We start from the raw sequence: 22546 nt of genomic DNA on the forward strand, positions 1-22546 counted from the left end.
GTTGTCGGTGTCGTCCAGTTTCATGACTCAGGCCTTGTGAAAAGAAAAAGTGGCGGGACAAAAGTGATGCAGGCTCGTGCTAGGCGGCTCGGGAAAGTTAACATGCGAGGAAGAGAATGTTTACATTTAGTTTGTCATACGTAGGAGGCAAAGGATGAGTGACTGCCATTCTGTCAGGAGCCATGCTAGTCAGTGAGAGTAGTTTACCATTTATCATTGGTTAGAAACATTATGTGCGGTGTTTGTTGTTGATGGTGGTGATGGTGGTGTATTTTTTCTTTGTTTTTCTTTCTTTCTATTTATCTATCTATCTATCTATCTATCTATCTATCTTTCTTTCTTTCTTTCTTTCTTTCTTTCTTTCTTTCTTTCTTTCTTTCTTCTTCTTCTTCTTCTTCTTCTTCTTCTTCTTCTTCTTCTTCTTCTTCTTCTTTTCTTCTAGTTTTCTTCTTTGTTTTGTTCCTCCTCCTCCTCCTCCTCCTCCTCCTCCTCCTCCTCCTCCTCCTCCTCCTCATCATCATCATCATCATCATCATCATCATCATCATCTTCTTCTTCTTCTTCTTCTTCTTCTTCTTCTTCTTCTTCTTCTTCTTCTTCTTCTTCTTCTTCTTCTTCTTCTTCTTCTTCTTCTTTTAGTTCTTCTTCTAGTTCTTTTCTTCTATTTCTTCTTCTGTTTTTTTTCTTCTTCTTCTTCTTCTTCTTCTTCTTCTTCTTCTTCTTCTTCTGTTAGGAGAGAAATACAGAGACACACGAATAAGCACCCCCCTTTCCATCCCAGTGAACCATTTGGCCTCAAGAATCCACTCTCAGGAATATAAGGGAATGACTAATGACAACAACACTCACTGCCGCCATCACCACTTTCATCCCTCCTACTGTGGTAATGATGCAGAGAGACGTGGTGATAATGGCTGTAGTGTTGCGTGTCAAGTGGCTGGAGTGGAGGTGTATTAGAAAGAAAGGTGTTGGCGGTAGTTTTGATCTTTTTCTTGGTATGGGTAGTGGAGGTGACGATGAAAGGTAGCGAGGGCTCTCAGGGTCTACTTAAGTACTTGTGTCTTGGTGAGGGGCGCATTTGAAGGCCCGTCCCGTATCTTTTGAGTGGAACTGGTCTGTGTTTGAACTTGGAGCAGGCCAGCAGGTCGATGGTTGGATGGTGACGCTTGTTGTGTAACTTGCTGGGTGATATTTGAGGTCAAGTGGGTGGTTAGCCTAGAATAATAGTGTAACTGGGTAACTCTTGCACTGTTTTAAAAGTGGAACGGTAAACCTGGAGATTGAGATATGTTTTGAGTCATTGTGTCATTCTCGCTCCAATGTTATTTTGTTAATTCCACCGCCTGCTAATTATTGCAATTGATGGCTGGAATTGCATCGTATTGATATCAGTTTGACTCATTTAGTTTTCATTCCTTTTTCCCCGGAGATCTGGAACAATCAGGCATCGTGTGCGTCGCCGTCACCTCACCATTTATGAAATTAATAAAATTCTGTTATTAAAATTCTTTTTTTTTTTTTTTATCTGACTACTATGATCAGTGACATTATATAATAAGTTTCGTCATTTATCGTGTGACTTACATTTGCTAGAATATACGACAATGTGTCATCACGTTACGGTATCTGTAGCTGTTGTCTGTCATTGTTATTTACCTGCATGTGTGTCAGTGTGGCGTTGAATGCACTGCTGAATAAGTATGTATCGACACCACCTCTTTGATCTTCCCTCGAAAGTAAAGTAATGGCAGAGTGGATTTACATCAAAATTAACGCTACTTAACTTTCCAGCTTTGCAGAAGACGAATGTTTACGATTTCGAGGTAACACTGGACGAGTATAGTACGTACGTATGTGTGAGACATAATAAAACTATTGCTGGCAAGAATAATACATACCAGTGATTTTACATAATTAGAAATATATCAAGTGTTTGTTGTCATGAAGGAAAGATAAGTCAAATAATAGTGGACGGGTTTGAGGTGGAGGGAAGGCGTCTCTTCACATGGACGCTATAGTTTTACATTCATATTCATATCTTTCTTATTGCGCCTATTGGGAAACTGAAGGATTTTATGAGAACACAGTAACACAGAGAAACAAAGAAAATAACGATAAGCCAGTAGGTCTAAACGTGGCAATCTGTGTAGGGTAGCCCTTTTCATCAACTTTAAAATCTCCAATACAGTTACATGAGAGAGTCGAGAGTTTGGTAGCATCGGCTGGAATTTATGGAGCGGAACTGATTTATTGTTACTCGTCTTGCTGTTCAGGAAGGGAAGGTCAACATGGAAGAGAGGAGCCTGAATTCGCTGTGTGGTGTGGCGTGGTGTGTGTGTGTGTGTGTGTGTTTGCAAGTTTTTCCCATTACTTGTAGTTCTCTGTCTCTCTGGGGATTATAAAAGCAATTGCGACGTTGCCAAGAAGTTGTGCGGCAAATTCATGTTCCGGTGTTACTCACTTCGCTGGATATGTAGCTTTGATAAGGAAAAAAAAATAATGCATATAATAATTACGAGAATAAAGTAAAATATTTATTTTTTATGTTAGGAAGTTTAGAGAGAAATAGAATGAGAGAGAGAGAGAGAGAGAGAGAGAGAGAGAGAGAGAGAGAGAGAGAGAGAGAGAGAGAGAGAGAGAGACTACTCTCAGTATTATGGAAGATTCCAAAAAGTTGCTCAGGATTTTTAAGAGTATTCTTGATGTTTTCTTTCTGAAACAGCTCAGTTTATTGCAATAAAATAAACCATAATACAATATTTTCTGTTCTTCATCGCTTTTGTGCAACATTTTAAAGAGCTTCATATAAAATGAAATGCCAACGTAAATGAATATCGTCCAGAAATATTAGGAGTTTTACTAATTACTGCACCTCTGTTTAAGATTTTTTTTTTTTTTATAATTCCTTGCAACTTATGGAGGAACAGAGAATCATGTTAGAACACTTTGCCGACACACACAAACGCACACACTACACTAAAGGAAAAAGTACACACATTTTTGTTGAAAAATAAAGAAGGAAAAAAAAAAGTAAAAAAAAAAAAAAAAAAAAGAACACAGACGGTAAGGGACATGTCAGAGGAAGCCGCTTCATTAGTTACACTTCCGACAAAGACTCATCTGTGAAGGATCCTCTCTTCAGTGGCGACCTTCATCACTTCGTCGGGTCTGGTTTAAAGGACCTGAACGAGCTAGATGAAGTTACACTGAGGCAATCAAGATGGCGCTGAAATTTCCACCGTATCGAGTTTGGAATTCCCGCCAAAGTATTGAAATTTAAGGACCAGGACACCTCAGCATGTCCTACGCCTGTCTGTTGCTTCACACTCCTCCTTATTCTCCCTCACACTTCCTCACTCTCCTTCACACTCCTCCGTCCTTCATATAAAGCACGACTAACATCACACAATGGAGAAAAATGCTGCTGGAAAGAGGAGTCTCTCTCTCTCTCTCTCTCTCTCTCTCTCTCTCTCTCTCTCTCTCTCTCTCTCTCTCTCTCTCTCTCTCTCTCTCTCTCTCTCTCTCTCTCTCTCTCTCTCTCTCTCTCTCTCTCTCTCTCTCTCTCTCTGTGTGTGTGTGTGTGACCACTCTTGTACCACTGTCACCAGCACCATCGTCACCACTATTACTATCACCGCCTCCGCTGCTTCCTGATTGCTTTGATACTCTTGGCGTCGTTCGCTTTTCTCTTTTCGTCCCGTTTTCAAAATTGACTAGAGAAACGTGATCCGTTATCAAAAGCTATACTCTGAATAACATTAAGCTTGAAGTCAACAATGGCGACTTTCGTATTTTGCAGCTGGTGAAGGTTTGTGGATGCATTACGTGGTTGGTCGTCGAGTGTATTTCTGGGTTTTTCGATTCGTGTTTATTTCACGCAGTAAACTAGGGAAAGCTGCCTTGGGAATGTGTATTAATATTTGAGTCTATGTAAAAAAAAAAGAATTGTAATGGTTGCTGCCTGTGACTTGTCCGCCCACTGAGGTAGGGCGGGAATGGGCGCAGGGGTTGACCTCACTACGTGTCGTTAGTCCAAGGGGTCCGAGGCTAGGCGTTAGGTCATGAGGCAAGGCCACGCCTGCAGGAAAATGGAGTATGATGTGGTTTGGGGGCGTAGAGAGGAGCGCTGCCTCCCGCCACAAACGGCTTGATTCGTTGTTGGTATCTCATTCTCTTTTGTTTTTATTTACTAAGTAACTCTCTCTGCACAGTGTTAATTAATGAAGTGAAACGCGAAGTACTGTAAAACATATCTTCTCGTCATGCGTCCTTCTGATGATTTAATTTGCATCAGTGTCCAGTGCAAAGCTAGGAGATGTAAGTTAATTAATATTGTCCATTTCTAAATTGTTTCTATAGGAACTCTTAATAAAGACTCATTGACTTTTAAATAAGAAAGGCTAACGTATACATAAGCGTATCTTTATTCTGGTATTTTATATGTCTAAGCAAGTTGTATTGAATATTTTTGTGTCTTCAAGGATGTTTTCAAAATTCTAGTCATAGATTAACAATGATTCCGTATTTTCACCCAAATATCCAAAATTAACACAGCCAAACGTCTCTGTTATCTTTGAAAGTAGTAGGAGTACAAAGCGTTTCAAAACAGCTCGTCCTGTTTGTCAGTGTTGCAAGCTGTTCTAAGTGCACAGCTGCATTCATCATGAACAATGGGGTATCTCGTCATGTACCACTTTATCAGTCAGTATCATTGTCAGTGTCACCTTAGTCAGACTGAACATTTTTGAAGCAAATAAAACGTCTCTTAGTCATTGCTTTGACACTTTTGTTCGAGCGAAGGTAGATGTAAATTACTGTCCGTTCTGATATTTGAATCTAGTGGGTGATGTTTTGCTAGTGGGTATATTTTCTACTGCATATGTGAATTTCAATACTTGATAGGTGTTATATTAGTGTCAGTATCTCTAGTGTTAATCAATGAATGCCTTGCTATTAATTAATTTCTCCCCTTTACGTTAATGGTGAACGAGACTTTTACATCGATGTAAAGTTTAATGAAATAATTCCAAGCCACGCACCCCGCCTGAGTTCACGAGCGCGTGCTGGGTTGCAAAAAGCTGTCTTACTAGACTGAGTTCAGCGAAGTAGGAAGATAACTCGTACACTGGTTTGGAGTTCGGAGTACGTAGAAATTCGTTTCTACAGGAATGGAAGTAAATGAAATTTATGGTACATTCAGGAGTACGAGTTTTATAAAGGTAGAAATATCCATATCGTATTATTAAGAGTATGTTGTAGCAGTAAACAATAACTTCCTAACACGGCATATTTGAGAGTCATCCATTAAATGTATGTTATATGTTTACAACAAAAGTACCGTGCCCTGAATCTCATATCCTTCAGCGGTGGAATAGGGATGAAATTTTATTGATGCTTAAGCTCAGGATAGTCCGCGCATCATAATAATCTTAATAAATCTAGTGATTTGAATTAACTTCATCTAATATCTGTCCTAACCTGAATCATCCTTTTACATGTATTATTAATTTCATCTTCACGCTTATCCTCACTTGTCTTAATGTTTATCATCCATCTGTAAGCTACCCCGATCTCTCTCTCTCTCTCTCTCTCTCTCTCTCTCTCTCTCTCTCTCTCTCTCTCTCTCTCTCTCTCTCTCTCTCTCTCTCTCTCTCTCTCTCTCTCTCTCTCTCTCTCTCTCTCTCTCTCTCTCTCTCTCTCCACTACCACACCACCACCTGCCGCACTGCTCATAATCACCGAGGTCGCTGCATTTATCAACGCACAGCTGGGCCTCTATTTTTGGAGATTAATGCTTTATACTGCCCACTCCCAGGCGTGCGGGCAACTGTTTCCATTGCATACTCAATGCGTCATTACACTCCATTTGATCTCCACACATGGTCATGATTGCCTCCCCACACAGCCATGCGTGTAACATTGTTGCTGCTAACGTAGGTATTTAGTCTTCTCATTACCTCGGCATCTGTTTCGCATCATTCTGTGCCATTAGAAGGATTAATTGTTTTGTCTAATCAGCGCGTTAGACATTAATTGGTTGTATTCTCAATTGTTTCTGGCTTCAGTCTCTGGGAAGTATAAGGTTATTGGAATATTCAAAGAAACAGTAAGATATTATTTCCAAGACAAAGTGATAAGTGACTGTTATGAAGTTATAAAGTCATGTTAATCTCATAAGCTTCATAAAGGTAGATTTAATTGGAGGATAGGAAAAAGATTGAACTCAGTTATAATGGTAGCTAACGTGTATGAACACATTAATGATGATGTTGGTGCAGTCGTCACGGAGCTTTAATAGAGGATGCTAGTAAATTTATGGACAGGGATGAGAGGTGGAGAGAAATATGGATGTGTTGTTCAATGTCACGAGTAGGTCATTTGGCTTTGTGCTGTAAATTTACGGGCAGAGATGGGAGAGATAAGTAGGGGTCATGTAGCTTCTCATATCTTCTATTATATATTTTTTTAACTACTACTACTACTACTACTACTACTACTACTACTACTACTACTACTACTACTACTACTACTACTACTACTACTCTTAAGTACAACATCAACTACCAATAAACTCTAAACACCTCAATCAAGAACACGCAAACCTGGTCTTCATATGCTTTTATGCTCCAAGAACCTGAACAGTTCCTTTCCTCTTCCTGTGCCATTTACTTGTAAGCGAAGATTTGATCCACTCAGCAGCCATTAGCGTGTGTAGCAGCCATTCTCTTCAACTATTTTTCTCATTATCCCACGGATCACCTCACAGGGCTCCCAGTCAAATACTTTCCCCTATTCAGTAAACCTGCCACTTCTTCGTCATCCCAGGGAGTCGTTCTTACGATTCAGTGTTGGCGGGAGGGAATTTTATGACTTTGATAGCTGATTTAATGCAGAAAATTTCATGATTGATTGCTGAGATTGAAGGAGCTGTGCTTAATTAGGATATTAAAGATGTATGAGAGAGAGAGAGAGAGAGAGAGAGAGAGAGAGAGAGAGAGAGAGAGAGAGAGAAGACGTATAAGAGGAGAGGAGAGGAAAACAAATAGGCAGTTCAATCTTTAAAAACACAAAATTATTCGTAAGGTGTTTTGGTTCGTTAAGTGAAAAGTCGTATGGTTTTCCTTATTTACATATAAAACGTTTAATTATTCTGGTTACCACACGATAAAAAGAATGGAAAGGTAACGAATGTGGTGTTACTAAAAAGAAAAATATATGGAAAAAAAGCTGACTGTAATTTACCATTAGGCAGTGATTCATGGCTGTGCTGGTGCAAAGCAGTTGCCGGCTACGTCAAAGTCTAAAACACTCTGCGGCAGCTGCTACGAGCTATATTTACCTAAAGTTCATGAAATTATGTGAGTCCAGGGGCAGCAGGAAGACGCCAATGTGAATGGTTGTAACCTCGTACCTAATTTCTCTCGTCTCCAAAGTAAGGTGATTTTTAACTTACAGGCACCTCAAAGGCCACTCAAAGGCCCTCATTGCAGCTTTAAGCCACAGCTGCTGCCGCCTCTCCACTTCTGCGCCTCAGTATGGTGAGGACGTATTAATAGAAGTAAAAATCTTTTCGCAACTCTTCATCTGGAATGACGAAGAATATATATTATCCTGAAAATAAGTTCTACAAAAGGCAAATAAAACACGGATTTTATATACATGTGAAATGTTTTTTTTTCTTTTAATATGAAATTATCTGCTTGATATCCTCTCTTTAATTTTCGAGAAATTTCCAGCTGTTTGCTAATTCAGAATCAATCCTCTCCCCCCCGTACCCGACACACACACTTATTCTATTTGCACTGACTTAATTTATGAGCTTCAAAATAAATAGACCGTAAAGGACAGCCAGGAGTGAAAACAAAAGACGAGTGATGGATTTTAATTTTGCATCGAGTGTAGGAGAGAAGAGTCCCGTCCATGAAAAGCTCATTACTGAGAACTGACTTGTTTTTCTCTGTTGCGGGTCGTTGGAGGAGAATAAGAATGATGATGATGATAATGATAATGAATAGAAAAGGTAGAACGACCAGCAAAACAAGGAAGACGAAGAGAAAGAGGAGGAAGAGAATGATATTATCGAGGGGAGGGAAAGGAACATTTGGAAGAGCCTTTGGAGTCAGAGGGAGAGGTGTAGAGGAACCTTGAGTCAGTGAAGTAAAGGAACAAGTAATAAGAGAAATCGAAAAGCCGAGACGAGGAGAAGGATGATGAGAAAAAAAGAAGGAAGAGAAGGAGAAGGAGGAGAAGGAAGAACACTAAGAGAGATAAAGAGAGGAAAAGAAGTAAGTACCAAGATTAAGAAAAATGAAAAAGAAAGCTAAAAAAAAAAAAAAATGGGAGTACCGAAGAAGGAGAATAAGGAAGAAGAAGAGGAGGAGGAGGAGGAGGAGGAGGAGGAGGAGGAGGAGGAGGAGGAGGAGGAGGAGGAGGAGGAGGAGAAGGACGATTTCAAATGCCTTCATTACGCAGTACCAGAACACGTGGACCACTTCTCAGATATCTTTTTTTTTTTTTTCCTCCTGACAGTAATTGTATAAACAGTGTTGAACCCAAGCCGGACACTGTTTCATTTCCATCAAAAAACAAGGCAGTATTTCATCTTCCTGCGTACTCTCTCTCTCTCTCTCTCTCTCTCTCTCTCTCTCTCTCTCTCTCTCTCTCTCTCTCTCTCTCTCTCTCTCTCTCTCTCTCTCTCTCTCTCTCTCTCTCTCTCTCTCTCTCTCGCCCCTTTACCTTTCTCAACTGCAATTTATCGTGTCATTAAGTAACTAACCGGTGCTCCTGCGTCTCCCTGAAGGCTATGCTAAGAATTTTTAAGTCTTCCTCTGTGTATCATGCTGGGGTATATTAATAACTTAAATTAGTGAGTGATAGTCATAGAGCGGTTTACGGAAAGCCTGCTGTGTGGGAAGACAGGTAAGAGAGGGAGAGGGTGAGGAAGAGGAAGTGGGGAGGGTTAAAGGAAGGGTGAAAGCAAGTTATGGGGAAGAGAAAATAATTGCGGAGGAAAGGGATAAGGGAGCAGACGACCGGAGACTTAGTACTCCTGTAGAAGAGAAAAGGAGGGAAGTTAGGTATTGGAGATGACTGGATAAGACAGGCGGGAAGGAGGAGAGGGATTTACGAGAGAGAGAGAGAGAGAGAGAGAGAGAGAGAGAGAGAGAGAGAGAGAGAGAGAGAGAGAGAGAGAGAGAGATTGGCGATGGAATGATTTTTTTTTGGTGTGTGTGTATTTGTTTGATTTCATCCATGTCATCGTGAGCTATGAATGAATTTCTCTTACCTCCTTTTAAAGCTTCGTGATGAATTAGGACTAACGATTAAATTACTGAGTTTGTTCTTGTATGAGAAGGCACAAGTCCATAGCCCTGTGTTTTCCTTTTTTAATTCATCTTTTAATCCATTCACGTTGAGCGGTTCGAGCAGTGAGATCAGTCCTTCCAGAGGCGTAATATGTTATTGGTGAGACGCGAAATCCTGAGCCAAATTACCGAGTACATTGTAACACGCTATTCTTTTCTGAAATGCTGAAATAAAGCGGTAATTGTTTGTGTGCCTCGCCAGGGTATTGGAGCGAGGTTATAGCAGATCCTTTTATTCTTGCACGAATGGATTACTGGAGTATTGGGTTATTGAGGTGACGGGAATTATAAATGAGTCTGAAGAGAAATAGTGCAGTAATGGAATAATTGAAGACGAGGAGGAAAAAAAAGAGGTAATAGTAGTAGTAGTAGTAGTAGTAGTAGTAGTAGAAGCACAAGACGAAGAAGAAAAAAAAGAAAGAAAAATAGGAGGAGGAGCAAGAAGAGGAAGTAGGAGAGGAAGAAGAAAAGAAGGAACGTGCAACATCAGTAATAAAAACAACAACAACAACATTAACAGAAAGCCTAGGATGAGAATATAGAGGAGGAGGAGGAGGAGGAGGAGGAGGAGGAGGAGGAGGAGGAGGAGGAGGAGGAGGAGGAGGAGGAGGAAGAAGAGGAGGTGGAGGAAAATCTGGAAGTCGTGGTGGTGGTTGTTGTTTAGCCGAGTCGTCGACCTGCCTGTCTGATTTAGTATTGATATCATTTACATTATTCTATTTCATTAGTGGCTGTAATACATTGGAATAGTAATACTTTGCGGTGAGGAAATAAACCGAGACATGACTGAGTGAATGATGTGACAATAGTACGAGCCTTCATGTGTGTGTGTGTGTGTGTGTGTGTGTGTGTGTGCGTGTGCGTGTGCGTGTGCGTGTAATAATAATAATAATAATAATAATAATAGTAATAATAATAATAATAATAATATACGGTTTATTAATTTGGCAGTGCCACAAAAAGTTTACACTGAAAATGTACAGGGGGGGGGACATTAAAACAATGAAATCTTTAACCTAACTATAAATCTAACTTAACCAAGAATTAGTTTATTGATTTAATTGATTTATTTATTTAAGGCTCGCACCATAGTGGGCACCGCGCTAAGGTGGTACCGGTCAGTGCGCGGTGCTCTTAAGGGCGCCACGCGATTCTGGTGTCGGGTTGCGCGGGCAGGGAGAGGCACGTCTGGGGGTAGCAGGTGGCGGAGACGTGGATGATGCAGCGGCCCTTCCCCAAATTTTTCCAAGGCTTCTTGGTGTCTTGTGGCCAGCCGCGGCAGACTCAGGCAGGTCAAGGCGTCCTCGTAGGACCTGTAGGCAGGCCCAAGGATGACCCTGCACGCCCTCTTCTGAACCCTCTCCAGCTGCTGTCGTTGTGTGAGGTTCAGGGAGGAGAACCACGCTGGGGAGGCGTACAAGAGCTTAGGGAGTATAAAGGTGTGTGTGTGTGTGTGTGTGTGTGTGTGTGTGTGTGTGTGTGTGTGTGTGTGTGTGTGTGTGTGTGTGTGTGGCCAGGATTAAGGACAGATACCTCCACACATAGTTGGATCATGGATGGAATACTTCTGGATTTCAGCAGGACGCTCGTTGTAGAGATGACGTGCTGGAACCCACGCCACACCGGTGCAGTCCTCGTCACAGGTCACGGCCGGTGTTCCCTCCCCACCCGTGACTCACGCCGCGAAGAAACTTTTCCTCAAAATTTTAAGACGCCTCTCTCTAGGAATCTTAGATTTGTCATTTCTTTACTGTACAACAAAACTTACCGCCCAGGAAAGATATCTCCAAAACAAATCCTTAGAAGTTGTCTTATGTAAGCAATGATTCGTTGGAACCACACTAGATCACGCTTCATGTTAAGATCCTCTCTATTTCAAGCAACCTTGGTAAAAGAGATGAAGATATTATTTTTTTTAACTGTCTAAATTTTGTTTTGTACGAGTTTTGATAACATACGTTTTCAAATTACAACTGCAATGAAATGTTAGTGATTTTTGGCATTAATCCCCTTCAGTACTATGACGTGTTTTCATGTTTATTCTGCTTATTATTTTTCGTTTTTATACAGCTTCAGAAACTTATATGGGGATTAGAATAGTGAAGACTTTGTTCATTAATCTTCTGATCTGCATAAACCCTTTTTAATGTAAATAAAATCGTCTAATCACAACCAAAACTCGTAGTAAAAATGCGTCCCAATACTGAAGAGGTTAACCAAAACAACATTTTCTTAGACGGAGTTTTGTAAGTTTTATTCTACAAATCTCACCAGTCTTGACAGTGTGTTCTTCCCCATCCAGAGCACAGCGGCAAGCGGGTGGCGAGCATTGGGTCTGGAGATCACATGGGGACAGTCGTAGGTAAGCCGTCTAGTCTGACTTTACGACAAGGAACAATGGCTTGTACCTGCACTGAGCCTCCCCGGTGATCCTCTGGCCAACGTCTCCACAGCAACGCGACAGTCACCACCACAACCACCATCACCACCACCAACAACCACCGCCACCACCAACAACTACCACCATAATTTAACAGCAATTCTCCACGGCCACCTGAATCCACCACAGCGGAAAGTGAGTACTTCCAACACTCCATTTGTTTCCTGTCTAGTTGTTATGCAAGAGGGAATAGTTGAGACATTCCCTTTTCCAAAATTTTCACCTGTTTTATTTTTACATTGTACATAATTTAGTTGCTATTTTTGGTGTTATTTCTGATTTGATTTCATTACCTTTGATTTCTTTATGAGTGATGCGTTTTTCTTCTACTTTGGCATATCGTTTGCATGAAAAAGCGAGGGTTTGTCAATTCAGCTGCTCTGTTATTCTCGTGCCTCTCGCGCATATGAAAGATCGTCACTTTGAATACAAACATAAGTAAAAGAATGCATTTATTGTTCTGTGATACGGGATAAGAAAATCTGCGAGATGCCACATATCCACACACACACACACACACACACACACACACACACACACACACACACACACACACACACACACACACACACACACACACACACACACACACACACACACACACACACACACACACACACACACACACACACACACACACACACACACACACACACACACACACACTCATATAGGACGGACAAGGCTTCTCTGTAAAGGAAACATGTAGAAGGAAAAGGAAAATATCACTGACTGGCATTGTGGTGGCAGGTAGCAGGACTTATATTGGAGCGGTGTCGCAGACTTGATAGGGTTTCAGAGCAAAAGCGGCGTGTTCATGGGAGTTACTTGCTACTTGTGGTGTTTGTTCAAGGCTCCGCTCCACTGCGAGGCAGCGCTCAGCAGAGCCTCCCTCAAAAGCAACTAGCATCTATAATTGTCTTTGATTTCCATGCCGTTAAAGTCATAAACTTCCTTTAACAAATATGTCTTCAATTTCTTTTTGAAGATATCGATCCTGGCACAACCTTTGATATCACTCGGCAGTTTATTGTAAATCCTTGGTGCGCATCTTGCAAATGCTCGACATCCCATGCCAAGGTTATTTCTTGGCTCATGTAGTCTGTATGGGTCTGCATCGTGTCTCAGCTCCATCGTAGTGTCATGGTGAAATGTTTCCAGTAAGTTCCTCAAGTACTCAGGTTTTCCTGACTTATCCATCCTAATTTTATTGCATGTTCTAGAAAGTAAAAGACCAACACCACCACCTCTTCCTTCTTTCCTTGGTATGTGCACAAATGTATGAGTGTCAGGGGTCATTTCTTTAATTTTCGCAGTATCATATTCACTCAGCCATGTTTCAGTCAAAGCAAGAATATCTAGATTCTCATCATTAATTAAAGTTCTGATTTATATTGTCTTGTTTCCAACTGACTGAACATTTAATAAACAACATTTCAACATAGAGCTCACAGCATTAGTAGCCAAGATCTGTAATATTTCTGATCCTGTCAATCTCACTTTCCAACACAACACAACAACTATTATTTACCGAGTGGTCAGTATTCTGTTTCTTAAACCTCACACAGTTTATGCATTTCTTCTCTGTAGATGTGCAATCCTTGGACTTGTGGTTGCCTGCACATTTAAAGCAAAGGGAGTGAGCTTACTGTACACCCTTCAGCTTCTGTGAATGAGATCGGTTAAAAGGAGTGGTAATGTTTGTAATGAATGGTGCTGTTACTGCTAGTTTTGCTGTTACTCTTATTACTGCTATTGATGTTGCTGCTACTGCTATTGCTTCTACTCCTCCTGGTGCCATTATTTCGTTGTTACTTCTGTTGCTGCTGCTACTGGTGGTGGTGGTGGTGGTGGTGGTGGTGGTGGTGGTGCTGCTGCTGCTGCTGCTGCTGCTGCTGCTGCTGCTACTACTACTACTACTACTACTGCTACTGCTACTGCTACTACTACCACTACCACTACCACTACTACTACTACTACTACTACTACTACTACTACTACTATTTTCTATTTCTACTTCCACCACCACCACCACCACCACTCCTGCCACCACCACCACCACCACCACCACCACCACCACTACTACTACTACTACTACTACTACTACTACTACTACTACTACTACTACTACTACTACTACTACTACTACTACTACTACTACTGATGATAATATTTTGTCAGTCGTTATTTGACATTCATCTAAATTGCGAGCGGGATAAGGTGCTTTTCCTTCACTCCGGCAAACTGATGATAATGATGAGAATAATTGAACGTATTCATGAACATCACACTGAAAAGCGTTATTATTAAATGCCAATGCAAATGAACGAAGCTCCGTCCTCTAAAAATCTTGCCATCAGTTTCAATATATTATAGATTGCACCATCTCATTATCCCCGGACTTATACACAGTAACTTAAGTCTTATCACTTACAAATACATCAAACTAAGCTGAATGATTAATACAGATTGGGGACGTAAACCTCAATCAATGAATAAAAAGAGATAATACACGTAAGGCGTCATCGTAAAAACTTTTCAGGCCACCCAGTCCACTATTGTTAGGTCACGATAAGCACTCCAGTATGGTAATGCTCTTGGGCTTCATGGTAAGAGGATGCCGGAGATGAAAACTACTGCCGAGAATATAAAGTGGCCATCCTCGTGAGAGATTTAACCCCTTCAGTACCATGGCACGTTTTCATAATTATTGTAGTTACTATTAAACGATTTTATACAGCTTTAGAAAGTTATGAGGGAATTGAAATAGTGAAGACTCTAGACAATTAATCTTCTGATCTCCATAGACCCTTCCTACTGTAAATAAAATCGTCTAATCATACCCAAGACTCATGGTAAAAATGCGTCCCAGTACTGAAGATAAACATTTGGAGGAAGAACACCATACAAAAGACTTAAGGAAAGAGATAAATAAGCTATCCATAGAGGTAGTTTATTGACAGATTTAGTGAACATATATTGGATTATGCACAGTTCACTCTGGCTATTAAAATCCATACAAATCTATTGAAGCAGGATCTGAATGTAAAGAGACTGGTAGCTTTCGTTACAACCGTGCCTTTGATGTAGCTTGTCCTCTGATTACGCCTGGAAGTCTTTATGAGTCGCCTTTATCCTCTTATCTTGATTATTTTTTACCCTCTATCATCGCCCACTTGTCCCTCTTTGATCTGGGAGTGGAGAAGGTAGTGTTATTATGCACTATGAATAGCTGTAGATACTGTGGTCCTATTTTTATAAGTCTAAGCGTGAGGAGAGTCATTCTACTTGTGTTATTTCTTTTTATTTATCTATTTATTTTTTATTGGTGTACTTGTAATGACTAATGAGTCTACCAGTGGCTCTGTGTGTGCCTCCTCGTGCCTCACTCTAAGGAAAAGCACTGAACACAGCAAGACGTGAGGGTAGTAAAAGAAAATGAGAGGTAGAATGGGGTAACTTATATAATTTTGTTCCACGTGGTTGCAATAGCCTGCTTTGTAGATGTTGAATTGAGGCGGTCTCTCTCTCTCTCTCTCTCTCTCTCTCTCTCTCTCTCTCTCTCTCTCTCTCTCTCTCTCTCTCTCTCTCTCTCTCTCTCTCTTTGCCCTCGCTAAACTAAGAAGGGATTAATTAAATCTCTCGCAGTACGAGTACTCAGGAAGACGAATTGATTTGCAAGGGCGGGTGTCAAGACCTATTTATTTAATGCTGATGATTGATGAACGTCAGTCCCTTTGGAACACACACACACACACACACACACACACACACACACACACACACACACACACACACACACACACACACACACACACACACACACACACACACACACACACACACACACACACACACACACACACACACACACACACACACACACACACACGTTTTAATCAAATGTCAAATAAAGAAAATTATTTTAAGGAAATGAGATCATAGAAAAATCTTGTAAACGTGAGAGAGAGAGAGAGAGAGAGAGAGAGAGAGAGAGAGAGAGAGAGAGAGAGAGAGAGACACTGGTGAGGGGAGGGGGAGAGGGGAAGGAAAGGTGAAGTTGCACGTTCTCCCGTGAGGAAAATGGGAAATGAACCGTCTCGTCACTTAATGATCTGGCATTCTCAACTTAAGCGTCTTCTAGTCCGGTGCTGGCGTGCTGAGGGAAGCTGGTGATCCAATCAGCTTCCTGAGTTAAGTAAGCGCCATATGGAAACCTTGCGAGTGCGGGAACTACTCGAAATGCAGTAACGTACTGGTGAGTTGGAAATGCGAAAATTATCAACGTTTTAGAAGAAAGTAGTTTCGTAGAAATCAATATGGTATACATGGAAAAAAAAAACAACTGAAAATTACAACAATACTGATAATATGGAAATCAAATGTAGTATAAGTATGTGAAGCAAGTCATTGGTATGGTGGAAGTCAAAAGCAAATCCACGTGTTTTTACTTTCTTTATGCAGTACAGAGGAAGAGTAAAGCATGGAAACGATATGTACAATATGAAAATAAACATACTGGTGCGGTGGAAATCCGATATGCAACGTTCACAGAAAGGAAAATGGGTTTGATAGAGGTTAATAAGAGATTCAAGTGTGTTTTCTTTGCTTAGTATGAGACGAATAGGAGATAGTAGCGAACTAAAGCCAGAATACAGAAATGAACATATTAGTGATGTAGAAATAGTATAGAAAAAAAAATAGAAAATTATAGAAAAGGATAAGCTTGTTAAGAGTCACTCAGAAATCCGCTTCTTCTTACCTAATATTTGAGGAAGAAGAGATTGGAGAGTGAAATATATATATATATATATATATATATATATATATATATATATATATATATATATATATATATATATATATATATATATATATATATATATATATATATATATATATATATATATATATATATATATATATATATATATATATATATATATATATATACCCACTAAAAGATTCGGGGACTGTCGTCAGTATTAGAACTTGTAAGGCAGGAGAAGGAGCGGCGGAGTACAGAACATCAGAGGACAGAGGGAAGGGAGAGCCGATATTGGTGGGCCGCGGAAAATCTGTCGCTGTGATCTTTTCTCCAAGGCGTTGTGATGTCTTGTGTAGGTATTTACGAATATGCACGTATCGAAAGAGAGAGAGAGAGAGAGAGAGAGAGAGAGAGAGAGAGAGAGAGAGAGAGAGAGAGAGAGAGAGAGCACTCCCACGCACAAGTGACTTTTTTTTTCACAACCAGTGACGCGTCTTTTCTTTTTTGGTCGATTGACGTTCGAGGACAATAAAAGAGCAAGTGTAACAAAGGAAGGACGCCACATCACTCGGGTTAGAATGAATATTTTCTTATTGATGATACTTTTAGTGTAAACTGTCAGTAAAGTCATGTAACCAAAGTCATGGAAACACTAAACTAAAGGAAAGCCAGTAACTTGCATAAGTGGAAGTGGGACGCTCTCACTAGTCGTGAAAGTCTTGAAAACACCAATAACTTTTTCAAGACGTTCAAGTAGTGGAGACAGAACATCCAAGGGTTTGCAGCCCTCGTCCTTTTTTTACCTCCTGTCCATTAGAATGGCACTTAGATTGGAATACTTTACTTTTTACTCCTGTTATCCACAATGTTTTTTTTTATATTATTTTTTACTTGTGACTTATGAACCCCAGGCTAGCTAATCTAAGGATTTCTGGGTTCTTTCACTCATACCAGGATGGAAGGATAATTCATAATGACATTTTACTCTTTAGTCTATTCCATGTGTATAGATTCCAATGATCACTACACCGACACTACCACAATGATATTATTAGTCGTTTATCTCAACACCGGGCACTTAAAACAGTATATACAAAAAATACAACATAATGAACTTAATACCTCAGGACTCCACATACACAAGAACACCCCTCCACCTGATACGTACAAGACACTCCTCTCAGTTTCTGACATTCAACTCCACGCAATGCCACATAATACATTTAAAGTCAAGCTGGGAGTCACTGGAAGCTCATCCATCGCTATAGCACACTTCACACCGTCTGCTGTGCCTCTCTTTTCCTCTTTAGCCCTGAACAGAGTAACACTTTCCATTAGCCAAGTAAAGCACTCATACTGACTGGAACCACGACAACAAAGTCCCCTTACACCCGCACACCATGGAACAGTTAAACCAGAATGAGGGCTGTGGGGATATCCTGAGAGTTGAGTGGGAGGGTTGATCTTACAGTAATACCACTTGAGTCACAAAGTTAGTTATGATAGTGACTCCTCTTCGTTATCCTCAAATTTTCCTCTTATACTATCTTTTTCGAAATGCCAGAATGGTTTTTAGAAATATTCACAGTCCTAAGATTTTTTTTTTTCCAATTAGCTTAGGTCTACATTTTCCGTAAGTCTGGCTACGTCTCAGATTTCTCGATTCTGCTTCTGTTCGCGTTCCCGAGTCTGGCTTGTCTTTGGCTGCGTCACTGGAGCGCCTCACGTCTTGAGTCTGAAGCGAGGGAGCGACATGTGTGTCTGTGCAATCTGTTTCTGTTTGATTTGTTACATCTAAGTGACATGTGCTCTCTCTCTCTCTCTCTCTCTCTCTCTCTCTCTCTCTCTCTCTCTCTCTCTCTCTCTCTCTCTCTCTCTCTCTCTCTCTCTCTCTCTCTCTCTCTCTCTCTCTCTCTCTCTCTCTCTCTCTCTCTCTCTCTCTCTCTCTCTCTCTCTCTCTCTCTCTCTCTCTCTCACGTATCATCCTGTTCCACCTGTGACATAACTTGTGTCCCTCATCCACTCCACCCTTCCACCTCCCCCTTCCTGCTTCCTCCGTCCAGCTGTCTTCCTTTCTTCTCCCAAAGACAGTTGTATATTTCTCACGGGATACATATAACGTTTGATCTGTATGGTATGAATTCAGATGTGTCTTCTTTTTATTTTCTATTTTTCTTTCTTTCTTTCTTTTAATTTTTCATGTCTGCGGGTTTCTTGGTTGGCTTGGTGAGTGTTTGTGCTTCTTTGTGTTTTTTTTAAATTTTAAATTTTATTTTTGTTTGTATAATCTATCAGTCTGCTTATTCATGTGTTTGCAGGTTTGTCACGTCCTTCAGTCAAATAATGTGTGTGTGTGTGTGTGTGTGTGTGTGTGTGTGTGTGTGTGTGTGTGTGTGTGTGTGTGTGTGTGTGTGTGTATGTGTGTTTGTATTTACCTAGTTGTATTTACCTAGTTGTAGTTTTACAGGGCCTGGGCTTTATGCTCGTGTGGCCCCGTCTCCATATCTACACTTATCCAATCTTACTTTAAAAGTATGCACACTCGTTGCAGACACTATTTCTTCATTTAAACTGTTCCACGTCTCAATTAATACGTGTGTGTGTGTGTAAAAGTCTCTCTCTCTCTCTCTCTCTCTCTCTCTCTCTCTCTCTCTCTCTCTCTCTCTCTCTCTCTCTCTCTCTCTCTCTCTCTCTCTCTCTCTCTCTCTCTCTCTCTCTCGTCATTCTGCCTTATTCCTTTGAAGTTTCAAGTGTAACATTACTTCTTTTCACTGTAGCCTCGTCCCCTCGCTTTTAGGTTTTCAACGGGGCTCTTTGGCGTCAGTTGTTAGTACTCTATGCCTTATCCCTCTCCTTGCTCCCGTGTATGTGTGTGTGTGTGTGTGTGTGTGTGTGTGTGTGTGTGTGTGTGTGTGTGTGTGTGTGTGTGTGTGCTTTATAAGTTAAAGATCATTTTTTTTTCGTTTCAAATCAGTATTCAGAGTGATTTCTTTCATCTTTTCTCATATTCTTGTGGTCGTTTCTCTTGTACTTTTTTTTTGTTGTTGTGGGAGAGAGAGAGAGAGAGAGAGAGAGAGAGAGAGAGAGAGAGAGAGAGAGAGAGAGAGAGAGAGAGAGAGAGTTATCCATGTTCCATCTCCTTACCTTTTTGCCATCGCTTCCGGTAGCTTTGAGATTAAAAACTGTGATAGAAGTCAAGGCAATTGTATTATCATTCACTACTTCGTCTTATATCCTGACATAAAATGTTGTTTTCCTAGGGATCTCGGATTGTTAGATGTATACACACACACACATTACCTATGTTACCCTCAGTCAAACTGAGGGTAACATAGGTAATTATATTATATATACTGACATCTCTGACCACTTTCTAGTTGTTTCCCGTTTCCAAGTGTGCATCACCCCGACTCAGCCTGCGAGCCGAGTGTTCAGGAGAATGTTCAGCTCTAGAAACATGAGGACCTTCGTGGATGGTGTAGCGCGGCTGGGTTGGGATGATGTATTTCGGAGTGACTGCCCTAATTCAGCATTTAATATTTTCTCTGACAAAATTAATAATATTTTTCAGAATAACTTTCCATTTAAGTGTATTAAGAACAAAATTAAGAATACTACTTCTTATTTAACATCTGGGTTAATAAATAGTATTAAAGAAAAACATAGACTCGCTAAATTATCTATTAAATGGCCACTTACTTACAGAAATAGGTATAAAAATATAGAAATTTTTTAACATTATTATTAAGAAATGCTAAGAATGAGTATCATAAAAGACAACTCAAAAACAATCAAGGTAATACTAAAGAATCATGGAAAATAATTAATGAAATTTTGGGACGAGGGAAACAATCTGATAAGTCTATTAACCTTGAGTCTATTCCAGACTGTGACACTGCTAATGCATTCAACAATCATTTTATTAATATTGTTGACAATACAATGAATAATACCATCGACTCTGATGCTACTAGAGACTTTAGTAGTTATCTTAATCAATCATCTGTGTTCTCCTTATATTTATTCCCCTGTGACGCGTTAGAAATTAAAGGGTATATTAATTCATTAAAATCAAACTCTGCTGGTTATGATGAGTTTACTGCAACCATATTAAAGCAAACTATAAACCATATTTCGACCCTCTCTCTCACTTAATAAATTTATCTTTTCGTTATGGCATATTTCCTGACAAGTTAAAAATTGCTAAATCTTTACCATTGTACAAATCAGGCTGTAAATCTAATATTAATAATTATAGGCTTATATCAATTCTTCCTGTCATCAGTAAGATATACGAAAAAGCTATTGCATTTAGACTTACTAATTTTTTGGAGAATAATAATCTATTGTCGAGTTCTCAATTTGGTTTCAGAAAAAATATTCAACTCAATCTGCCCTGTTACATTTTGTTTCAAAGGTTTACTCTGAATTAGATAAGAAGTCTCATGTTGCTGCTGTTTTCTTAGATATCTCGAAAGCTTTTGATTCCTTAAGTCATCATATTTTACTTGCTAAATTAAAAATATTGGTTTGAGGGACCTGCATATAACTTAATTGAAAGCTATCTAACTGGGCGCAAGCAATTTGTATTTTGTAATGGTGTTTATTCTGATTATAAATCTATAAAATATGGTGTACCTCAAGGTTCTATACTGGGCCCTATTCTGTTTTTGATTTATATAAATGACATAATTAATTCTACTAACAATGTCCATTTCACTATGTATGCCGATGACACAAGCCTTATTGTCACAGGTAATGACCTTCATTCTCTCCACTTTAAATTATCTCAGGTTCTGAATCACATCAATAATTGGATCAAGGCTAACAAGTTAAATTTAAATGTTAACAAAACTAATGTCATGTTATTTCAAAATAGATCGTTATCATTTGAGCTGGCTCCTGTAATGCTGGATCTGAATATTGTTCATCGTGTCCACACAACAAAATTTCTAGGGGTAATAATTGATGATCATTTGAATTGGAGGGAGCATATTGTTAATTTAACTATTACTCTATCTAAAACTGCAGGAATCATGTATCGTATTAGACATAACCTTACTCTCGAATCCATGATAATTCTATATTATACTTTGTGTTACTCTAAACTCATGTATTGCATATCTGTTTGGGGTTGCACATGGCCTTCATTTCTTGACAAATTATTTATAACACAAAAACGTATTTTAAGAGTAATGACATTTAAAAAAAATTTGAGTCTACTGAGGGCATTTTCACAGATTTGAAATTGTTAAAGTTACATTATTTGCATAAGTATTTCCTACTGTTGGACATTTTCAAATCGCTAAAAAGTAATAATAGAATTTTCAATATTCAGGAACATCCGCATGTCACCAGGGGTAATTATGTGAACTTAATATGTCAACCATTTAGAACTACACTTTTTAAAAATTCTATCATGTATCTTGGTCCTGAGGTATGGAACTCTCTTCCAATGTTTATTAAATCTGATTTACTTTCTGTTTCAGTAAACAGTTTCAAGTACAAATAAAAAAAAAACATTTATATAGCGTACAATGTAGTATAGGTAGAAATGATGTATAGAAATACAATTTTGATCTATATTGATTTATGTATTTATATTTTCATTTTTGTGTACGTATACTTATATCTAAAATATAATTCATGTTTGTTTTCTGTTTCTGCTAATTAAGGTCATTGTTATTATACATTTACATTATCACTGGTCTGCTAACGAGATTAATCTCTGCAGACCTTATCCATGTTATTGATTCTAATTTTATATATGCATTATTGTATGTGTTTTTTTTTTATATGGAATAAACTTGTTGAACTTGAAAACTTGTTGAACTTGAACACACACACACACACACACACACACACACACACACACACACACACACACACACACACACACACACACACACACACACACACACACACACACACACACACACACACACACACACCCCGTCCCTCTCCCCACATCTC

At 39.5% G+C, this 22546-nt stretch overlaps 1 long non-coding RNA gene across 1 annotated transcript in view; it reads left to right on the forward strand.

Annotated features, from left to right (window-relative positions):
• Nucleotides 1-22546, forward strand: part of LOC123505802 — a 28901-nt gene that overhangs the window by 3173 nt on the left and 3182 nt on the right. Inside the window, exon 2 of the long non-coding RNA XR_006675260.1 lies at nucleotides 11668-11940. This is a non-coding gene — a long non-coding RNA (uncharacterized LOC123505802). The remainder of the gene's footprint in view (nucleotides 1-11667; nucleotides 11941-22546) is intronic.

The sequence above is a fragment of the Portunus trituberculatus genome, chromosome 18, assembly GCF_017591435.1.
Source record: "Portunus trituberculatus isolate SZX2019 chromosome 18, ASM1759143v1, whole genome shotgun sequence".
Lineage (NCBI taxonomy): Eukaryota > Metazoa > Arthropoda > Malacostraca > Decapoda > Portunidae > Portunus > Portunus trituberculatus.